The following is a 21,529-nucleotide window of genomic DNA, read 5'->3' as shown; positions in this document are numbered from 1 at the left end:
ATGCACAGGGTGGTGAGACGCAGGGAGGAGGGAACTGGGAACAGCTCGTACTTCTTACAACTTCCCCCACGGTTCTGGGCATGTGATTAGCATTTGGTAAATACGTATTAATGATGTCCGAGTGTGGTTTAGAGCAGCCATTCTTTTCTTGACCATCCTGATCGCTGTGATGTGTCACCTCCAAGCCTTTGTTTAGGCTGATCCTACAGCTCAGAACATCTGTTCATTGCCTTTTCTCTTTTCTAAGTTTCCTCTCCCCTTCAGGGTTCAGCCTTGTTCACATGGCTTTTCCCTAGATCTTGGTCGAATTTTTGTTCAATACCTTCCCTTCCTTGCAAACAACACCCTAGCCCCACCTAACTACTTACAGGTCTTTCATTTATTCATTCAACAAACATTCACTGAGAGCCTACAATAGTTGCTCAGCAAACACTCATGGATTATGTTAGATACTGCACTGGGACCTCGGCACACCAAGCTTGCAGTGTGGGGGAGAAAACGGAAAGCCAACAAATAGTCACGAGACACGAAGGAGGTGGAGGCTTGTCGTGTGATCACAGAACATGGAGACCTAACCTAGTCCTGGGGTTCAGGAATGGCCCATGTTAGAAGGTGAGGTTTAAGCTGAGTTTCCAAGAACAGATCTGAGCTAGAAGGGTGAAGGAAGGGAGAGAGCAGGGCAGATGTTTAGACTTGATACTGAGGATAGTGAGGGGTTTGAAATGGAGAATCAGATATTGGGATGTCAGTTTTCAATATGAAATGAGGTTGATGTTTTAAAATATAAAACTGGTGATTTTTACTATTTTTTTTTAATCAGCTACACTGAGGTCTACTTTACATATAATAAAATTCACCAATTTTAAATGTATAATTCAATCATTTTGGGCAAGGGTGTACAATCATGTAATTACTACCATAATCAAGATATTCTCTCATGCCCTTTTGCAATCAGTCCCTCCCCTCCACTCCACCCAGTCCCAGGCAACCACAGATCTGCTCTAAAATCTACACACTAGGCTTGTCTAAACTTTCTCATAAATTGACTCACACAGTGTGTTGCCTTCTGTGACTAGCTTCTTCCACTTATTACAGTGCTTCTGAGATTTCTGTGTGTGTGTATCAGAGCTGGTTCCTTTTTCAGTGCTGAGTAATAATCCATTACATGGTTGTATCTTTCACCAGCTGATGGCCATTCAGGATGTGAGGAGGCTGCTTTGAATCCTCCCCTCCTCCTACACTAAAGCATATTGTCTTGCAGCCTTTCCACCTCCAAGAAAAGTCCAGGAGGCTTATTGCCTAGGGATGCGGAGAGCAGGTATTCATTAGAATGAAGAGGCCAGGCTAGCTTTCTTAGGGTTGCAGTGGGAGAAGTGTCTCAGAAGCCAGCTGTGTGAAGAGATAAGTTTTTTAAAATATCCAAAGCTCCCTCTGAATTCACAGGTCGGGCCTGACCAACTTGGACCAGAGAGCTTTACTGTGAGCCCTAGGGAGAGGGAACCTACATAGAATGCAAGAGAAGCTCCCGCCCTAGAGAAAATGGAACCTAGACATCCTTCCAGGGAGCAGGGAAGGAGCAGGAGGTGGAACAGGCCCCAGCCCAGTGCTGAAGCTCGGCTGGGTCTGTTGGGGAGGAGAGGAGACAGAAACTCTCATGGGCACTTTGGGGAAGTGAAGGGGGAATTTGAGAGCATCCGGCCCTTGCCATCCCCTGCCAGCCTTCTTGACTCACTCACGTAGACACCAAGGGAGGTGTCTAGAGCAGCAGGCCCGAGAGAGCCCTGCTGGTTCCCAGAGGCCTATGAGTGACATTCACAAGGTCCATAAGTCCCCCTGTATCACTCAGTGGCTTGGGGATCAGTGGGGAGCTTCAGAGGAGCCCAGAGGATGAGGACAAGGAGGCCACAGGGAGGTGATGGCAGGGCCTACCATCAGCAGCAGGAGTGTGGGCACACGTCTGCAGGCCAGGAGGAACGAAGAATGCACCAGCAGATTCAGCGACCAGAGAGGCCAAAGCTCAGAGATAAGTGACTCAGTACACCCAAGGTCCTGAGGTGGAGTGGGGTCAGAGGACACAGATGGACGAGCAGCCACTCCCTCGCCACTGTGAGAGTAAGCATGTGCCCCCTGAATGCACAGCCTAGATCGGGAAGGAAAGCTCTGGTGTGGGTAGGAGGAGAACCCTTGCAGGACAGCATCACCTTGGCCTTGAAAGACCAAGGTACCAATTCTCATGGCACATGTGCTTTGAGACCAAACACCTGGGTTCAAATTCAAGCTAAGCCCATTACTAAATGTGCAACCAGAGGGAAATTCCTTACTCTCTCCAGACCTCTGTTTCCCCATCTGTAAAATGGGACTCATACTACTACTTACTTCATAGGGTCACTGAAGCCTTTTTAACTGGTAAAATCAAGTTTCTTCATTTGTTTGTTTTACCTGTCATCAGCAGCATGAGGAGCCTTATGAGGAAGTTGGGGTCAGTTGGAGAAAATAACTTTTGCTTCTGTACCTGTGTGGTACCTCTCTGTTGGGGTGGGAACAATTCTTTCCTGCTGTAGAAGGCCACCTTGGCCTCAAGCGTTGGGGGTGGAGTGGCAGGGGCTACCCTGGAGGCCAGAGGACTGTTGTATTTGACACCTGCCACTGATGCAGTCAGAGTCTATGGAGGTGGGACCCGGGCATCAGCATTTTAAAAGATCTGCCCCCAGCCCCAGATGATGTCAATGTGCGGCCAAGGTTGAGAAAATCAGAAGGGGTTTAATGTTCACACAAACCATCTGAGGATGTTGTAAAAAAATGCAGATTTCAGTCTTTAGGTCCAGGGTAAGGCCGAGAGTCTGATGTCGATGCTACTGGTCCACAGGCCACATTTTGAATAGCAAGAATTTCCAGACGATATTGAGGAGGTGGAATCAACAGGACTTGCTGATGCCTGGATATGGGGGTGGGATGGGGACAGTATTCCAGGAGAAGCTCGAGTTTTCTGGCATGAGTAACCGAGCTTTGGAATCAGATGCCAATGGGGGATGAGTTGTAGGAGGTGGGGTAGAGGCTATGCCCAGTCTTGTGCCCATTCAACAGAGTTGTCCATTGGCCTGGAGCTCAGCAGCCAGTATGAATTAGAGATCTCGATTTAGAAGTCACCAGTACACTGCTAATATCAGCTTGGCTCTACTGAGTGCTGACTATGTGTTGGGCTCCAGTGTAAGCATTTCACATATATTAACTCACTTAAAGGCCCCAGTGACTCTGCGAAGTAAAGAGTAGTATGAATCCCATTTTATAGATGGAGAAACTGAGGCACGGAGAGAGTACGGAATTTTCCTCTGGTTGCACATCTAGTAATTGGCTTAGCTTGAATTTGAACCCAGGTGTTTGGTCTCAAAGTGCATGTGCTGACCAGCATCCCATGTGCCACAAGAATGGAAGGGATCCCCCCAGGAGCCAGTGTCCAAAGAAGAAAGGATGTTCTAGGTGTTCCAAGGAATGCCAGTCTCTAAAATTTACTTTGTATCAGATGCTTACGTGGTCCTGAGGATACTTAGGACCTGTTGGTCACTTTTGGTCGCAAGTGACAGGAGCTCAACTCAAACGCCCTAAAATAGAAAATGGGATTCACTGGCTTGAGTAAGCTGAAAAAGCAAAAGATAGATCCTAATCAGGGGTATGCCTGGATCCAGGCACTCGAATGACGTCAAGAACTTGTTTCATCTCTCAGCTCTTCTTTTCGGTGTCAGAGTCATTCTCAGGCATCCTCTCCTCAATGTGACAATGGTGCCCCCAGCGGCTCCAGGCTCCTGTCCTACCCCTTTAGCAATCCTCATGGAAAGAGCCAGGTTGTTCCTGCAAAGTCCAGGGATGATGCTCCCTGGCTCTGATTGGCCCAGCATGGGTCATGTGCCAGCTCCTGAGCCAATCGCAGGAGCCAATCATGGAGGCTCAGTAGAAATGGTAACAGAAGCCGGAGGCACACAAGGCAACTGAACAGATACGCCGTAATTTTGCCTCAAAATCTTTGTTCTTGCTGTTCCCTCAGCTGAGACTGCCACCTCTGCCCCCTGCCACACAGACTCTCGTACTTGTGGAATCCTACTCATTCCTCAGTGCCTGGCTGCAGCATCTCTGTTCCTTCTGGTGCTTTTCCAGCAACCCCTGCCGGAGTCTTCCAGATGTCTCCTACTCACCGAGTTAGATCCTCTTGTCCTCCCTGTCCTCAGTCCTAAGGCAGTGTCCTGTTCCAGCTTTTCTTGGGCCCAACAGGCTTTTCACAGGCGGAGCTTCCTGCTCACCCTGGCACTTCCCTTAACTGTGCCTCGGGACACCTGTGTGGCCCACGCTCACGTGTGCACAGCCTAGTAGTGTAGGAGAGCCGTCGTTCTGTGTGCAAACCTCTGACCAATGAGAGATGGGAGCCAGTGCATAGATGGTCTCCTTTTCGCTCCACCGTTCGCCCGCAAGGGACGTCCCAGGGCGCAGTTCACAGATCTGGCCATCATGACTCTCGTCTGCAGCTGGCTTGATCACACAACCTTCTACAGCTCCTCCCTTTCAAGTAATAGCGCAAGAGCCTTCTGTCTCAGGCTTGGTTTTAGAGAAGGAATCTGGGTTAGGACAGAATTACTCTTTTCCAGTACTCCCGTAACTCTTGGGCTTCGTGTCTTGAATAGTCAAATTAAGTTCACAGCAACATATGGTTACTGCTTTATGTCTGCCTCCTCTAGCTCACCAGGCTGCAGGAAGGCTGGACACATTACAGTGCTTAAGGAAATGCTTCGAATGCTTGGAAATGCAGGGGATGACTTAGAGTGATGTGTGAATGGACATTTAATATCAGTATGGGAAGGATGCTCTCCCTTTTCGCTCAGACTTTATTGAGGTATATTTGAAGGCCAACAATCTGCACATATTTAAAGTGTTCAATTCTCTCAATTTTGACTTGTGTATACCAATTATGGGGCCATCACTATAATTGGGACAACAAATAATTCCATCACTCTGAAATCCACGGATCTGCGTTCTGTCACAATACAGGAATTCTATATAACTTCAGTCGCAGAGCATGTATTTTTGTCTGGGTTCTTTCATTCAACAAAATTATTTCAAGATTTGTCTACGATGTCATGTGTCTCAATAGTTTATTCCTTTTAACTGCTGAATAGTAGTCCCTTGTATGGATATACCACAATTTGTTATTAATAATTCATTCATCTGTTGATGAACGTTTGGGTTGTTGTTTTTTGCTATTACAAATGAAGTTGCTATGAACATTTGCATTTGAGTTTGTGTGAACACACATATTTCCTTTTCTTTAGGGTAAGTACCTAGGAATGAAATAGTTGGGTCGCACGGGAGGCATATAATTAACTAGTTGAGAAACAAACTACTAAGTGGTTATACCATTTTACTCTCGCACCAACAGTGTGAGTGTTCCATTTCAATAATATTTGGTATGGTTGGTCTTTTAAATTGTAGCCATTCTTATAGGTGTGTAATAGGTGTGAATGGTATCTCATTGAAGTTTCACAGTCATGGGTTGCATAATGACATTTTTGTTAAACAAAGAACCATATATACGAGAGTGGTCTCATACGATTATAATACCGTATTTTATCATACCATATATATTATACTACTGCACCTTTCAATGGTTAGATATACAAATACTTAACCACTGTGTTACAGTTGCCTCCAGTATTCAGTACAGAAACATGCTGTACAGGTTTGTAGCCTAGGAACAACAGGCTCTGCCACGTAGACTATGTGTGTGGCAGGCTCTACCATCTAGGTTTGTGTAAGAATACTCTGATGTTCAAACAATGACAAAATTACCTAACGACACACTTCTCAGAACATATCCTCATTAAGTGATGCATGACTGTAATTGTTCTCTAATGATTATTTTGAATATTTCTCACATGCTTACTTGCCATCCAGATATTTTCTCTGGGGAAACATCTGTTCAAATCTTTTGCCCATTTTTTGTTAGGTTATTTGTTTTCTTATTTTTGAGAGTTCTTTATATATACCAGATACACATCTCTTAACAGATATGTGATTTGCAAATAGTTTCTCTCAGACTGTGGCTTGTCTTTTAATTTTCTTAACAGAGTCTTTCAAAGGATAAAAGTTCTTAATTTTGACAAAGTCCATCGTATCCATTTTTTTAAATTTTATTTTATGGATAAGGCTTTGGTGCTGAATCCAAGAAAGTTTTTCCTAACCCAAGATCACAAAGATTTCCTCCTATACTTTCTTCTAGAACTTTTATATTTTTATGTTTTTTTATATTTTTATGTTTTATACTTAGGTATATGTTTTATACTTAGGTATATGATCCATTTGAGTTCATTTTATGTTTAGTGCAGGATACAGCTCCTAGGGGAAAGCCTTCAATCTATCACCATTAAGTATGCTCTTAGTTCTAGATTTTTCATAGGTAACTTTTATCAGATGGAGGCCTTCATATTTTCATGGTTCTTTGTGTCTTTTTTTTTTTTTTTTTTTTTTTTTAAGATGGTGTCTTGCCCTTGTCTCCCAGGCTGGAGTGCAATGGTGTGATTTCGGCTCACTGCAACCTCTGCCTCTAGGCTTCAGGCGATTCTCCTGCCTCAGCCTCCTGAGTAGTTGGGATTACAGGCACCCGCCACCAGGGCCAGCTAATTTTTGTATTTTTAGTAGAGATGGGGTTCCACCATGTTGGTCAGGCTGGTCTCGAACTCCTGACCTCAGGTGATCCACCCACCTCGGCCTCCCAAAGTGCTGGGATTACAGGCATGAGCCAACACACCCGGCTGGTTCTTTGTGTCTTGAATAATGTTGAATTGTTCCTTGGACATTGTGACTGTTCTTGTTTGTTTTTTCTTTTTTTATTTTCAGACAGGATCTGCCCATGTTGCCCAGGTTGGTCTTGAACTCCTGGCCTCAAGCAATTCTTCCACCTCGGCCTCCCAAACTGCTGGGCTTATAGGCATGAGCCACTGCACCTCGCCGTCATGACTGTTACATTGTGTAGGGGGGATCATTATTGTCTCCTAGAGAACATTGAGCTTTTTCCTAGAGCAGCCAAACAACCTGCTAGATTCAGACTTATTTGGGTGGTGGTTGGACTCCCAGTCCAGTCCTCTGAGGCTTAGCCATGTTGATTTGGACCTGTTCAGTGTGTATGCAGTTCTGGGATAGGCTGAGACTTGTCCGGTGGCTCGGATCTCAGTCTAGTTCTCTGAGCCCTGCCATGATTGGAGCTGTCTAACAACCTTTGATGTTCACAAGGCAAAAATCAGCCTCCTCACCTGGGAGATGAGGCGTTCGGAGCTCAAAGCCCCAGAGGTGCTCAGGGGCAGAGACCACCTGTAGGGGGCACCTTCCTCACCTGCTGTGAGGGCTAAGGAAGCCCAGATCAGTGATGATGGAGGCGGGAGGCTGCCCAAGCCTCTTTTCTCCACACAGTGGAGTCGTGAGGCCAAAAGTTGACCTCTCCAGCCACACCCTGGCTTGGGCTGAGGTCTCTAGCTCCTGGCCTGCCTCAGGCTCTTCTCCCATGGAGGGGCCACCCCACCCCCCACTCCCAGATGACACACACTCTGACTCAGATAGCCTGTCCTCATCCTTCCGGCCATGACCCAGGGGGCTGTGGTGGGGGTGGAGGAAGGGGAGGAACAGTCCAAGGAAAGGGTGATCCCATCTCTCTTGTCTCTGGGGCTCACCATGAAGTCAGCGGAGTCCCAGCTGCTGATGTCAGGAGCGAATAGGACTAACAACACACATGTATTGAGTGCTTGCTCTGCACCAGCACCATGCAAGTGCCTTACATACATAACCTCCTCGATTCCTTATCATAACCCCTTGAGGCAGGGGCTGAAATGACACCCATTTCACAGATGAGGAAACTGAGGCTCCAGAAAGTGAAGTCCCTTGCCCAAGGTCATACAGCTGGTCATGGCTGAGACAGGACCTCACAGCTGGCTCCATCTCTCTGTAATCTAGGCTGCTCCAGCAACTGAACCAGCTCCCAAATGCTCTACTGTGCTCCCTCAAAACCCCCTACCCGCCTCATGCCACACACAGATGCAAGACCCCTACCACGGGATGCCCAGAAGAATGAGCCGCCTCCAGTCTCCAACCCAAAAGAGAAGGGGAGCAGATTCCCAGGGGCCCTCCGGCTAAGCAGGCGCCAGCCTCCAACCGGAAATTAACTCAAAGGAAGAAGGGAGCCGGCTCTGGATGCAGAGAGATGAGGCTGATTGTTTTCTGTTCTTCATTAAGTAACAAAGGGAAAAACCAACTGTGTGTGGTGTGTGAGCTTCCCCACCAGCACCACCCCAGACTCCCGAAACATCTTTATCCACTTACCCCGGGATTCAGGAAATTCTCTTCCAAGCCAGTTTTATTGGAGATTTTGGATGCAAAGCTCACAGTCTCCCAATCAATAACAGATGAACAATGCTCACATTGCATTTTTTGGGGAGGACGTTTAGCCCGGGCTTGTCCCATCTGAAGAGACTGCCCTTGGACATCCCTATTTGATCAGACATTGCTGGAAAATGAACTTCAGGGTCATTCTAGAAACCAGAGTCATTCGCATGAGGGTGCAGCAGGAAGGGGCGTCCTGGTCTGGGCCAGGTCTGGGGAAGCCCCATGTCTTGCAAAGGTTAGGGTCTGACCCCCGAGGTTCCCCCTGGCCTCGACTCTCTCTCCCGCCTCCTCCCTGGCATATCCTCCACATGTGCTCTGCGTGGGTATCAAATCTGCAGCCCATAAAGAATCAATCAAATCCAGTCTGGGCTTAGCCAAGGGCTGCGGCGCCAAAGTGCTAATGGAGGAAGGCCGGGCAGCCAGAGGGGATGGCAGGCCTGGCGGTGCAGAGGCAATTTCAGCATAAACCTTCTTCTCACCCACACTCCATCCCATAGATACATGGAGCTGCAGAAGATGGCCCAAGAATGCGAACCGGGACCATCTCGTGATTCTCCATCTCTGCCTTCTCCAGAGGGGTTGGGAGGGATTGTGGGAGGGGAGCAGGGACACCTCCAGGGAACATAACACTTTTGTTACTATCAGACCACCTACAGTGTGAACAAACTAGAGTGGGAAGCAGAGTCCACAGTTCATATCCTTCATCTCAGCAACACTTATTGAGCACCTACAGTATGCCAGGCAGGGGAAGGGTAAATTTCAGGCAACTCCTGCTTGATGGAGTTTACATTCTAGCAGGTTTATTCAGTATCTCCGTCAACATCGTAACTCTCTCATCAAGAGAGAAAAGAAAAACCAAGGAAAACTATACACGTTTTAGGATTCATCAAGGCATGATGGTTTCTTCCTAGTGCCGTTTTGGAGATTCCATCATTCCCATGGCCAGGTCATTCATGCCATTCCCACCCGTCTGTTAAAAAATCTGCTAAATATGTTGGCCCTGCCTGAGTCATGCCCATCACCTGGAAGATATTTGTTGAGCACCAACTAGGTTCAGGGCCCTGGTGGACGTATGTTCTGGAAGCAAGAGGCAGGCCAGGATTGGAGCACCCAGTGGTGAAAAGCATGCTGAGGGGGCTGTAGGAAAGCTTCAGTTTGCAGAAAGGGAGCCCCTCCACAGCAGGGCGGAACCAGCCCAGGTCCGCAAGGCACAAATTCTGGTGCAAGCCCAACTCTGCCAGTGAATCACTACGTGACTTTGGGCCAATCTGTGTTCCCCTCTGAACCTCAGTTTCCCCATCTGTAAAATGCGATGATGCATATATGAGTGTTCTCCAGGTACGGTCTTGCTTCAGAATCATCTCAGGGTGTGGGACTTGGTGAAAGTGCAGGTTCCTGGGCCTCACAGCAGGCCTCTGGCAAGGGTCCTCAGGAGGTGGGTCTAGGAGTCTGCATTTGTAACACATTCCCCTTGGGGTTTCCAATCCCAAAGTTTGAGCAAGACTCCTAGAGGAGACAGTGTCCAAGTGCTTGGCCAGCTTGTCAATTCTGCTACAAAAGAAGGCAGATGATGAGGGCGAAGATGGTCAGGGAAAACTCCCTGGAGGAGGCAGAAATGAACTGGGCCTGAAAGCCTAATAACAGGAACGGTAATTGTGCTACTGCTTGCAAAATGGCTTTCAAGCACCAGGCCCTGTGCTAAGTGCTTTATGTGCATTACTTCATTTAACCATCACGATAGCCCTGGAAGAGAAGACTTCTTATCCCCACTTCATAGACGAGGAAGCTTAGGCTCTCCAATGGTTAAGTGACTTGCCCAAGATATCTGGATGCCCTCTGAGACACACTGCAAAATCCTCCCTAACACAATACCACAGGCTACTCAGGGTCCTCTTGAAACCTGGAGCCATAGAGGAGGTCTTTCTGGAACAGAAGGCTTTGCTACCTGAGGCCTAGAGGACAAGAGTGGATCGTTTCCTAGCATACATCGTTCACTCACTCACTCCCTAAATCAGTCATTCACTCACTCGCTGTTTTCTTTCTCCTTTATTAACTCATGTACTTATTCACTTATTAATTCATTTGTTTAATCACCCAGTCTGTTTGCAGCAGTCTGTATTTCTGGACTGTATTCATCAGAGTCTTTTATTACAAGTGGCAGAAACATAACTCAAATTGATTCAAGCAGAAAAAGAAATTTATGAATACTTTTATCTGACATGTCCAAAGGACAGGACAGCTTCAGTCAGAGGTGGATCTAGGCGCTCAGATGTTATTGTCAAGAAACTCTCCCTACAGCCTTTGGCTCTGCTTTCTTCTGTGTTGGCATCACTCACAGGCCGGTTTTTTGCTTTTTCCTTTGCTTGTAAAGTTGCCCACCAGCAGCTGCAGGCTGGTGTCCTATCAGCTTAGCCACCTCTGCTCAAGGAAGAGGACTCTTTCCCAGGAGCTCCAGCAAAAATCCCAGAGAGACCTCTCATAGGCCTAGCCTGAGTCACATGCTTATCTGTGAACCAATCACTGTGGTTAGAGGAATCAGGGATCTGATTGGCAGGCCTGGTTCTGGGGTGATGGTGTCAACCCCGGTAATCACACATACTGAGCATGGAGGAGGGTTAGTTCCTCAAGGAAACTTGGCATGTGTATTAGGCCATTCTTGCATTGCAATACAATACCTGAGACTGGGTGATTTATAAAGAAAAGAGGTCTAATTGGCTCCTGGTACTGCAGGCTGTACAGGAAGCATGGTGCCAGCATCTGCCTTTGGTGAGGGCCTCAGGAAGCTTCCAATCATGGTGGAAGGTGAAGGCTGAGCAGGTGTATCATGTGGCTGGAGCATGAGCAACAGAGTGACGGGGGACATGCTGCACTTTCAAACAACCAGATCTCTTGTGAACTCAGAATGAGAACTCACTTGTCGTCTAGGGGATGGTGCTAAACCATTCATGAGGGATCCGCCCCCATGATCCAATCACCTTCCAGCAGGCCCCACCTCCAACACTGAGAATCGAATTTCAACATGAGATTTGGAGGTGAGAAACATTCAGACCATATCAGCATGCTAGCACTAAGAAGATAAAACTCTTTCATTACCCTTTCATTTGCCCCTAAATGCTGGCAAAATTTAGGGGTGCCTTCTACACAGGAGTCAGGGGTCCCACCCAGTTTCAATTTGACTCCAGACACATCTACTCTATCTTTGCAATTTCCTCTCGGTTTCATGACGGAGTTAGGGGAAACGGCCTCTTCTGGTTTGGAAATGCCAAGCAAGCCATGACGTCCCTCTGTGGCTAGGACAAAGATACCGACAGCTACCGCTTCCTGGGCATTCACTGAGTGCCTGGCTAAATGCTCCACAGACAGGTTCCCCTTAATCTTGCCAGTGGCCCGAAGTGGGCAGGGTGGGAGAGTTATTCCCATTTTACACTCGAGGAATCTGTGAGTCAGAGAAGTGAAGGACTTTCAGCTGTTGTCACAGCTGCCAAGTGACGGAGCTCGGCTTCAACCCTGGTTCTATGCGATGCTGGAGCCCACGCTGTCCATCTCTGCTCTGATGAAGGCAAATTCCTGCCCACAAGTGAAGTTTGGTTCTGTTTGGAGTAAGAGAGTGGGGAGAGGGCAGGGCTGCCAATTTGGAAGTGATCAGAAAGAAACTGCCACAGTGTTGGAGGTTTCCTGAGACTCACCCCCCGGAACAAGGTCCTGATTTCCATTGCACCAGCCCCACGGATGCAGCTTGTGTGGGGGCAGGCTGCATGGGGACAGGCCTGCAGGGAGCAAGGCTTTGGCAGGGCACACCCTCCAGGGCTCATCTCAAGCTTCCTGGTTGTAGGGTAACCGAGGTCACTAGGCAGCTGGGGAGGGGTGGGAACCAAATGTTTGCAGAGCATCCACTGTGTTCCCAGAACTGTGCTGGGCTAAGTCGGATACCAGGAATCATGACTGTCATAATCATTGCGGGCAGAGATTCTTAGGATGTTAGTGCAACAAGCAACCCCAGAGGCCAGTTTGCTAGGGTCTTTCAAACTCATGGCCCTCAGGGCCAGGCAGGCGACATTCATGACTACAGCGGGAGGGGCATGAAGCCTGGTATGAATGAAGCATCGCTGGGAATGGGAGAGCACAGCCCCCTCTCGAAAGGGGACGGCCACCACTCAGCATCTGCCATGTGGAGCCATGGGACCTGGACTGCCATATCTCCTGATTTTTCCAAGAGAGCCTAGAAATTTCAGGTGAATGCCTCCAGTCTTTAAAAACAGATTTGGGGGCCAAGCATGGTGGCTCTTGCCTGTAATCCCAGCACTTTGGGAGGCCGAGGCAGGCAGATCACCTGAGGTCAGGAGTTCGAGACCACCCTGGCCAACGTGGTGAAACCCTGTCTCTACTAAAAATGCAAAAATTAGCCGGGTGTGGTGGCACACGCTTGTAATCCCAGCTACTCGGGAGGCTGAGGCAGGAGAATCGCTTGAACCCAGAGGTGGAGGTTGCAGTGAGCCAAGATCACACCATTGCACTCCAGCCTGGGTGACAAGAGTGAAAACTCCATCTCAAAAAATAAAAAATAGAAACATTTGGGCTACGCGTGGTGGCTAACACCTATAATCCCAGCACTTTGGGAGGCCAAGGTGGGAGGATCACTTGAGCCCAGGAATTTGAGACCAGCTTGGGCAACATGGTGAGACCCTATCTCTACAAAAAGTACAAAAATTAGCTGGGCTTGGTGGCCAGCACCTGTAGTCCCAGCTACTTCAGAGGCTGAGGCAGGAGGATTGCTTGAGCACAGGAGGTTGAGGCTGCAGAGAGCCACATTTTTGCCACTGCTCTGCAGCCTGGGCAACAGAGCAAGAACTTGTCTAAATAAATAAATAAATAAAAATAAAAACAAATTTGAATTACAGAAGGACACTATGTAGGCTCAACTAGCATGTCTGCAGGTTTAGTGACCTCACCTTGCTTTACCACTGGGGATACTGAGGGCCAGAGAGGGGGCGCAATGTGCCCACAGCCAGAGCAAGAACCAGATCCTTTGCCTTCTAGGACTGTGATCCTGACCCTGGGCCACTGGGCCGCTTGCGTGTTCCAGCATGGAGCAGTTCACACAGCACTTCTGTGCCCAGGATCTCAGTTAGTTTTCATCTCAACCCCAGGAGGAGGCAGGGTCGGGGAAGTCACCTCCATTTTATAGATAAGGAAGCAGAAGCTCAGAAGAGCCCTGAATGGTGCCCAGATCCCACTGCTAGTTAAAGGACTGTAGACACCTGCTTCCCCCTGCAGGGTCTGCTCTCCTGTTTGGTGTTCAGTCTTGTGGTCTGAGTTTTAGCCTGAGTCAGGCCTTCCAGAAGCCTGCAGCTTATCAGGAGAGCGATGATATGTATGGGTAAGAGACAAGACTCAAATGAAATATACTCAGTGGAGTGCAAATGTGTGACACAGGCAATGAGCAGGAAATCATGGCAGTAGCTGACTTGGGTAAGGTCCAGGGCTAAATGCTTTACACGAATTATCACATTAAGTCTGCCCAACTACCCCCATGAAAGAGGTACTATTATTTTACTAAGGAAAACTAAGGCACAGAGGTTAAGAGACTCATCAACGTCATACACAGGAGTTGATAGAGCTGGAATTTGAACCCAAATGGTCTGGATCCAGAAACCCTATGCTCTGTAAATATTACTAGGAAGTGGGCATTTGGCTGGCACCAGCAGGGAGGATGCATAGGGACCCCCTAGGAAGGTGGCTTAGCATGAGCAAATGCTTGGAGGTAGGAATCTGCTGGTTGATTGATGATCAGTGAAGAATCCAGCTGGCTAAAGATGTCAGAGCTGGGCCAGTGCTGAGACCATGGGACCCAAGCCCCTAAGTGTCAAGAGGATGTTCTGAAAGGTTTAGGCTGAAGGCCACACAGCAACTTGGTGGGAGAATCAGGACCAGATCCCAAGTATCTGATCTCCCACCTGCTTTTCCTGCTGCTCTCTTCACCCCTAGCTTTGCTCACACAATGGCCAGGTATGCTTGAATTTCCATGCATGGGATTTCCTCAGGGTGGAACCCACAAGTGTCAAAATCCTATCTGTCTCACCTCTCTATTGCTTCATCCTGCATTATCCTCCCAAAACTGAGTGGGTTAAAATAATAACAGTTATATGATCTCTTGTGAGTCTGCAATTGACTGGGCTCAGCTGGTGGTTCTTCTGTTCCACATAGCACCCTCTAGGGGCTGCAGTCATCTGTGGGAAACTCAACGGGGCTGGAATATCCAAGATGGCATGTTCACATGGCCAGTGATTGATGCTGGCAGAAGGCCAGGAACCATATGTGCCCTGCCCATATGGCATGGGCTGCTCACAGCATGGCAGTTGGGTTCCAAGACAGGGCATCCCAAGAGTGAATATTCTAAGAGATTCAGGTGAAAGCTGCAAGGCCTTTTCTGACCTAGTTTCAGGTTTTATACAGCATCACCTCTACAGCATTTTTTGGTCAAAAAGAGGTCACAAGCCAATCCAGATTCAAGGGGAGAGGACTATACTAGGTGTGGACACTGGGAAGGATAGTCCATATTTGGAGGCCAGTTACTGCATTATCCTCCCAGACATTTTATTCACTTCTCCATCCTAGTTTCTTTCTTTCCATCCCTCCCTTCTTCCATTCCATTCCATTCCATTCCATTCCATTCCATTCCATTCCTTTCTCTTGCTTCCTTTATTCGACAGGGTCATACCCAGGCTGTAGCACAGTGGCATAATCACAGCTCACTACAGCCTCAAATTCCTGAGCTCAAGCGATTCTCCCACATCAGCCTCCCTACTAGCTGGGACCACAGGTGAGCATCACCACACTGGGCCAATTTTAACAATTCTTGTAGAGATAGGGTATTGCTGTGTTTCCCAGGCTGGTCTCAACCTGCTAGCCTTAAGCAATTCTCCTGCTTTACCCTCCTGAGTTGCTGGTATTACAGGTATGAACCACCATACCCCACCTCCATCCTAGTTTCAGGAACTCTATTCAGTTTACTGTCTGTTCGCCAGTGATTTGGTCCAGCTCATCCAGGTGTTTTTCAGGGCACTAGTCTAGTACAATGCCTGACATATAGTGAGTACGTAATAAATATTTGCTGAAGGGAGGAAGGAAGAAAAGGAAGGAGGAAGAAAAGAAGAAATGAAGGAAGGAAGGAAGGAAGGAAGGAAGGAAGGAAGGAAAGTTTTCCTACAAAAGTTGGGGTCATAATCCAGCCTTTTCCCTGAATCAGCAACACATCCAGCCCCTGCCCACTTTAGGCCTTTGTCTTGCTGTTCCCTTTGCCTAGGGTCATCTTCCTCCAAAGTTTTCCTTGGCAAGGTCCCTCTTGTAATCCAGGTGTATTAGTCTGTTATCATGCTGCTATAAGGACATACCTGAGACTGAGTAATTTATAAAAGAAAGAGGTTTAATTGACTTACGGTTCAGCATGACTGGGGAGGACTCAGGAAACTTACAATCATGATAGAAGGGAAGCAAACATGTCCTTCTTCACATGGCAGCAGCATGGAGAAAAATGAGCAAAGGTGGGGAAAAGCCCCTTATAAAACCATCAGATCTCATGAGAACTCACTCCTTATCACAAGAACAACATGGAGGTAACTGCTCCCCATGGTTCAATTACTTCCCCCTGGGTCCCTCCCATGACATGTGGGGATTAAGGGAACTACAATTCAAGATGAGATTTGGGTGGGGACATAGCCCAACCATATCACCAGGTCTCAGCTCAAAAGTCACCTCTTCAGAGAGGCCCTCTCTGGCCACCCAGTCTTACCACCACCACTAGCTATTCTCTTATGACCTGAGTTATTTACTTCAGAGCACTTACTACCACCTGACAATGCATTAACTTATGCATTTATTTATGTAATTGTTCATTATCTAGCTTCCTGTGTCCCTCTTAGGCCAGGTTTCTCAACCTCAGACTATTGACATTCTGGGCTGGATAATTCTTTGTTGTGGGAGAGTGAAGTGCATTCTATGATTGTAGAATGATTAGCAACATCTCTTGTCTCTACTCGCTGGATGTCAGTAGCATCCTCTGCCATATCATGATAACCAAACATATCTCTGGACATTGCCACATGTGCAAGCCTGGGATGTGCATGTTCATGCCCTGCAAAATTTGGCCTGGTTGAGAACCACCATTTTAGACCATTGGTTCTAATACTGTTTTTTTGTTTATTTGGTTTTTTGTTTTGTTTTGTTTTATTTTTGAGACAGAGTCTCGCTCTGTCATGCAGGCCTGATTTCAGTGGCAAGATCTCGGCTCACTTCAACCTCCACCTCCCAGGTTCAAGCAATTCTCGTGCCTCTGCTTTCTGACTAGCTGATATGAGAGGCGCACACCATCACACCTGGCTAATTTTTGTAGAGATGGGGTTTCACTATGTTGGCCAGGTTGGTCTCAAACTCCTGACTTCATGAGATTAACCTGTCTCAGCCTCCTAAAGCGCTGGGATTACAGGCATGAGCCACCATGCCATAATGTTTGCATTTTTAGTAGAGACAGGGGTTTTGTCATGTTGGCCAGGCTGGTCTCGAACTCCTGGCCTCAAGTGATCCACTCCAAAGTGCTGGGCTTACAGACATAAGCCACGGTGTTCAGCCTGGTTCTCATACTTTTGCATGCATCCGGATCACCTGGAAGACTTGTTAAAGCCCAGACTGCTGGGCTCCACCCTAGAGTTTCCGATTCAGCGGGTCTGGGGTGGGACCATGAATTTGCATTTCTACGAGTCCCAGGTGATGCTGATGCTGCTGGTCCAGGGACCGCACTTTGAGAACTACTGGTCTGAAAGCTCCACAGAAGGAGAGAGATAGTGTATCCTGTACCCTAATGCCTAGAATAGTGGCTGTGCATAGTTGGCGCTTATAAATACTTTTTAAGTAAACCATCTTAAAATCTCAGCAGTAAGGAGGCCGTTCCTGAGCCTCAGTGAAAATTAACTGGCAGGGAAGGAGCAATTTTGGCATGCTGGGCAGGAGCTGTAAGAAAGAATACTTAAACTCCTAGTTTTAGAAAGCCTGCCCTCAGCGCCCGGAGCAGGTGCCGGGAAGCCCAGTAGGATTTCAGAAGACGCTCTGCAAGTTCACATTTCATTTAGCTTTGACCTTGGTGGGCGTCTTGGTTTGGCCCTGCATCTTGGATTTCTCCTGTGATTCTCTCTAATCAATTTCTCCTTGTCATCAAGGGGTTATTTGCTGTCAGGAGAGCTGACAGCAGGTTTACCATGAAGAGTACCCCTCCCTCTGGGGCCCTGCGCATTTCAGAACCTCCCTCTGTTCTTTGCTGCCTCAGGGCTGGGGGATTCGGCAGAGGGGGCTGCCATAGCCAGCATGTTTTCAGTCTAGAGTCTCCTGGGAAGGTAGTGGGTCTGCTGGGGCTGAGACAACCTCGTATGGCTGTAATCATTTTTGTTTTTTTCAGAGACAAGGTCTCGCTCTGTCACGAAGACTGGAGTGCAGTGGTGCAATCATAGCTTACTGCAGCCTTGAACTCCTGAGCTCAAGCGATCCTCCCACCTCAGCCTCCCAGAGTGCTGGTATTACAGGCATGACTCATTGCAGCTGGACTAGATTCTATTTTCTTTGTTTTTGTTTTTCGTTTTTTGTGTTTTGTGTTTTTTTGAGACAGGGTCTTTTTCTGTCACCCAGGCTAGAGTGCAGTGGCAAGATCATAGCTCACTGCAACCTCAAACTCCTGGGCTCAAACAATCCTCCTGCCTCAGCCTCCTGAGTACCTAGGACTACACTTGCACACCACCACACCCAGCCAATTTCTTTATTTGTTGTAGGGATAGGATCCCGCTATGTTGCCCAGGCTGGTCTTGAACTCCTGGGTTCAAGTGATCCTCCCGCTTTGGCCTCCCAAAGTGCTGGGATTACAGGCATGAGCCACCATGCCCAGCTTCTAATAATATTGATGATGACAACCGGAACTGCCATTTCTGGAGCTTACATGGGCCAGGCAGAGTGGAGGCACAGCGCACATTACTTCATTTGCACCTCACCAGGCCTCTACGAAGTGGGTGTATGTTGTTATCCCTGTTTTACAGATAAGGAAACTGAGGCTCTGAGAGGTGTCATCACTTGCCTCAATTTGCATCGGCAAGGAAAAGAGGCAAAGCTGGGATAAACCTAGGTCTTTTTGACTAAAGAGTCCCAGACCCTTTTGGTAGATGCTTAAAACCTGTCCTGTGGGAGGGAAATGGGTTTGGTGGCCATGCTGGCTTCCCTGCTGCTCCTAAATCCCATTAGGCTTGCTCGGACCTCAGAGCCTTTGCATTTGTGGTCTCCTCTGCCTGGAATGCTCTTCTCCCAGGTGGGTGTCTGCAGACTGGGCTTCCCAACCTCCTGTAGGTCTTGGATCAAACATCATCTTTTCAATTAGGATGCTGTCACCTCCATACAACTGCAAAGCACCCCCCGCTCTAGTGTCCTCTATCCTCCTCACCTGCTTCATTCTCCTCCACAGCATTACCGTCATCTGACATACTGTATGCCAAGCTTGTCCAAGCCACAGCACATGGGCCACATGCAGCCCAGGACAGCTTTGAATGCGGCCCAACACAAATGTATAAACTTCCTTAAAACGTTAAAATGATTTTTTTTTTTTTTGCAATTTTTAAAGCTCATCAGCTATCATTAGTGTATTTTATGTGTGACCAAGACAATTCTTCTCCTTCCAATGTGGCCCAGGAAAGTCAAAAGATCAGACACCCCTGCATGCTTTACTTACTATGTTTGTCTGTCTCTTTCCACTGGAATGTCAGCCCCATGGGGACAGGAAGCCATGGCTTACTCTGTTCATGGCTGCATCCCTAACACCTGGGACAGTTCCTGGTGGATATCAGGAACTCCTGGAGCATTTGTTGAGGAAAGAAGGGAGAGGGGAAGGAAGAAAGGAAAGGAAAGGATAGGAAAGGAAAGGAAAGGAAAGGATAGGAAAGGAAAGGAAAGGAAGAAAGAAGGGAGGGAGAGAGGGAGGAGGAAGGAGGGAGGGAGGGAGGGAGGGAGGAAGGAAGGAAGGAAGGGAAGAAGGAAGGAAGGGAGGGAAGAAGGAAGGAAGGGAGGGAAGGAGGAAGGAAAGAAGGATGGAAGGGAGGGAAGGAGGAAGGAAGGGAAGGAGTGAGGGAGGGAAGGAGTGAGGGAGGGAAGGAGGGAGGGAGGGAAGGAAGGAAAGAAGAAGGAAGGAGGGAAGGAAGGAAGAAAGGAAGGGAGGGAAAGAGGAAGGAAGTGAAAGAGGGAGGGAGGAAAAGAGGGAGGGAGAGAGGAAGAAAGGAAGGAAAGAATGAGCAAAGGAGGGAAGGAAGAAGGAAGGGAAGGAGGAAGGAAGGGAAGGAGGGAGGGAGGGAGACAGGAAGGAAGGAAGGAAGGGAAGGAAGGAAGGAAAAAAGGAAGGAAGGATGAGAGGGAGGGAGGGAGGAAGGAGGAAGGAAGGGAAGGAGGGAGGGAGGAAGAGAGGAAAAAAGGAAGGAAGGAAGGAAATGGAAATTCTCAAAAGTCCCCCAATTTTTCTTACAGCAAAACTTCTCAGAGCCTTCATCATGCTCACATATATACTGTACATTTTATTTATACTGTACACATATATTTTATTTATACTGTACACATATATTACTGTACATAAATATTCTACATAATTTATGACAGCTTTGATCATTCCTCACACTTACTGGATGGCAGAGCACTTCTTGGTAGAGCTGCCATTAACCTGACTGTCCCCAGGCATGTTCTACACTCCCCTGTGCTCTCAGGCTCTCCCTTCTCACTCCTGCCCTGCCTCCTGCACAGAGTGCACAACCAGGCATTGAGGCACATGGACACCTACCTGCACGCTCGCTTGGTGGCTGTGTTGGAGATCTGCCTGTGTGACAACATTGGCCTGCTTGTGGAGATGCATGCCGCCTTTGAATGGACCAATTGTCAAAGGCAGAGAAAGGCCAGCTCACCTTTGAAAGAGGCCACTCACCAGGCAAAAACAGGGTGGCCTGAACTTGGGACAAACAAAACAAGGCAGACAATGAATCCATTGGAAGCAGTTGGGAGCCGCAGGGGCTGTGAGAACTTGGCTTTGCTGCACTAGAAGGACAACAGGGAACCAGGTCACACTGGGACAGAAGTTTCCATGTCTTTTTTATCTGCAATCGAGCCAACAGTCCCGGGGGCCGAAGGACTCCAGAAGTCAAGGATGGTCTCATTCATCAGACCTTTGAATTCCCGAGGACCAGGCTGGACCAACCTGGGAGGCTTTGTGCCTTCCCTTTACCTGCAAAGACCTCACCATTTAAAGAGAAATGGTGTCAAGAGGATACCCTTTGGAATCAACGGGGCTTGGTTCAAATCCTGATTCAGACAGTGGCTGCTGAGTGACCTCAGGCAAGTTGCTTCACCACTCAGAGCCTCGGTCTCCTATAAAAAGGAGCAATCACACCTGACTCACTTTCTCCCTCCTATTCTTCCTGCAGTCAGTCAGACTCATTGATTCATCTGTTCATTTGTGTGTTCATTCATGCATTCACTCCTTCTACACTTACCATTCTGGGCTCCTTTTCTTTTTCTTTTAGAGATGAGTTCTTGTATGTTACACAGGCTGGTCTCAAACTCCTGGCTTCATGCAATCCTCCCACCTCTGGGCTCTTCTTTTTTGTTGTTGTTTTTTGTTTGTGTGTGTGTGTGTTTATTTGTTTGTCTGAGACGGAGTCTCACTCTGTTGCCCAGGCTGGAGTGTAGTGGTGCGATCTCGGTTCACTGCAACCTCCATCTCCTAGGATCAAGTGATTCTCCTGCCTCAGCCTCCCCAGTAGCTGGGATTAGAGGCATGTGCCACGCCCAGCTATTTTTTGTTTTTATTTTTTTATTTTTAGTAGAGATGAAGTTTCACCATGTTGGCCAGGCTAGTCTTGAACTCCTGACCTGAAACGATCCACTCGCCTCGTCCTCCCACAGTGCTGGGATTATAGGCATGAGCCACTGTGCCCAGCCAACCTCTGGGCTCTTCTGATGATCCACAGTGATCATCCTTGGATGCCAATTCCCTTAGCATCCACCATCCCACACATGGCCCAGAGGAAAGAGCCCTGGACGAGGCACATGG

The 21,529-nt window shown here is 48.0% G+C and overlaps 1 protein-coding gene across 4 annotated transcripts in view; it reads right to left on the bottom strand.

The window, feature by feature from the left end:
• Positions 1-21,529, bottom strand: part of C1QA (complement C1q A chain) — a 431,051-nt gene that overhangs the window by 248,618 nt on the left and 160,904 nt on the right. Inside the window, exon 1 of one of the 4 annotated variants that reach the window (XM_050792684.1) lies at positions 8,674-8,677. The exons of the other annotated variants lie outside the window; for them this stretch is intronic. The gene's annotated coding sequence lies outside the window, so the exon portion shown is untranslated. Of the gene's footprint in view, positions 1-8,673; positions 8,678-21,529 lie in introns of those variants that run through there. 4 annotated transcript variants of the gene reach the window in all.

Source organism: Macaca thibetana, chromosome 1, assembly GCF_024542745.1.
Source record: "Macaca thibetana thibetana isolate TM-01 chromosome 1, ASM2454274v1, whole genome shotgun sequence".
NCBI classification, from domain to species: Eukaryota; Metazoa; Chordata; class Mammalia; order Primates; family Cercopithecidae; genus Macaca; species Macaca thibetana.
The sequence above is the reverse complement of the archived record's forward strand: the minus strand, read 5'-3'. Positions and strand labels throughout refer to the sequence as shown.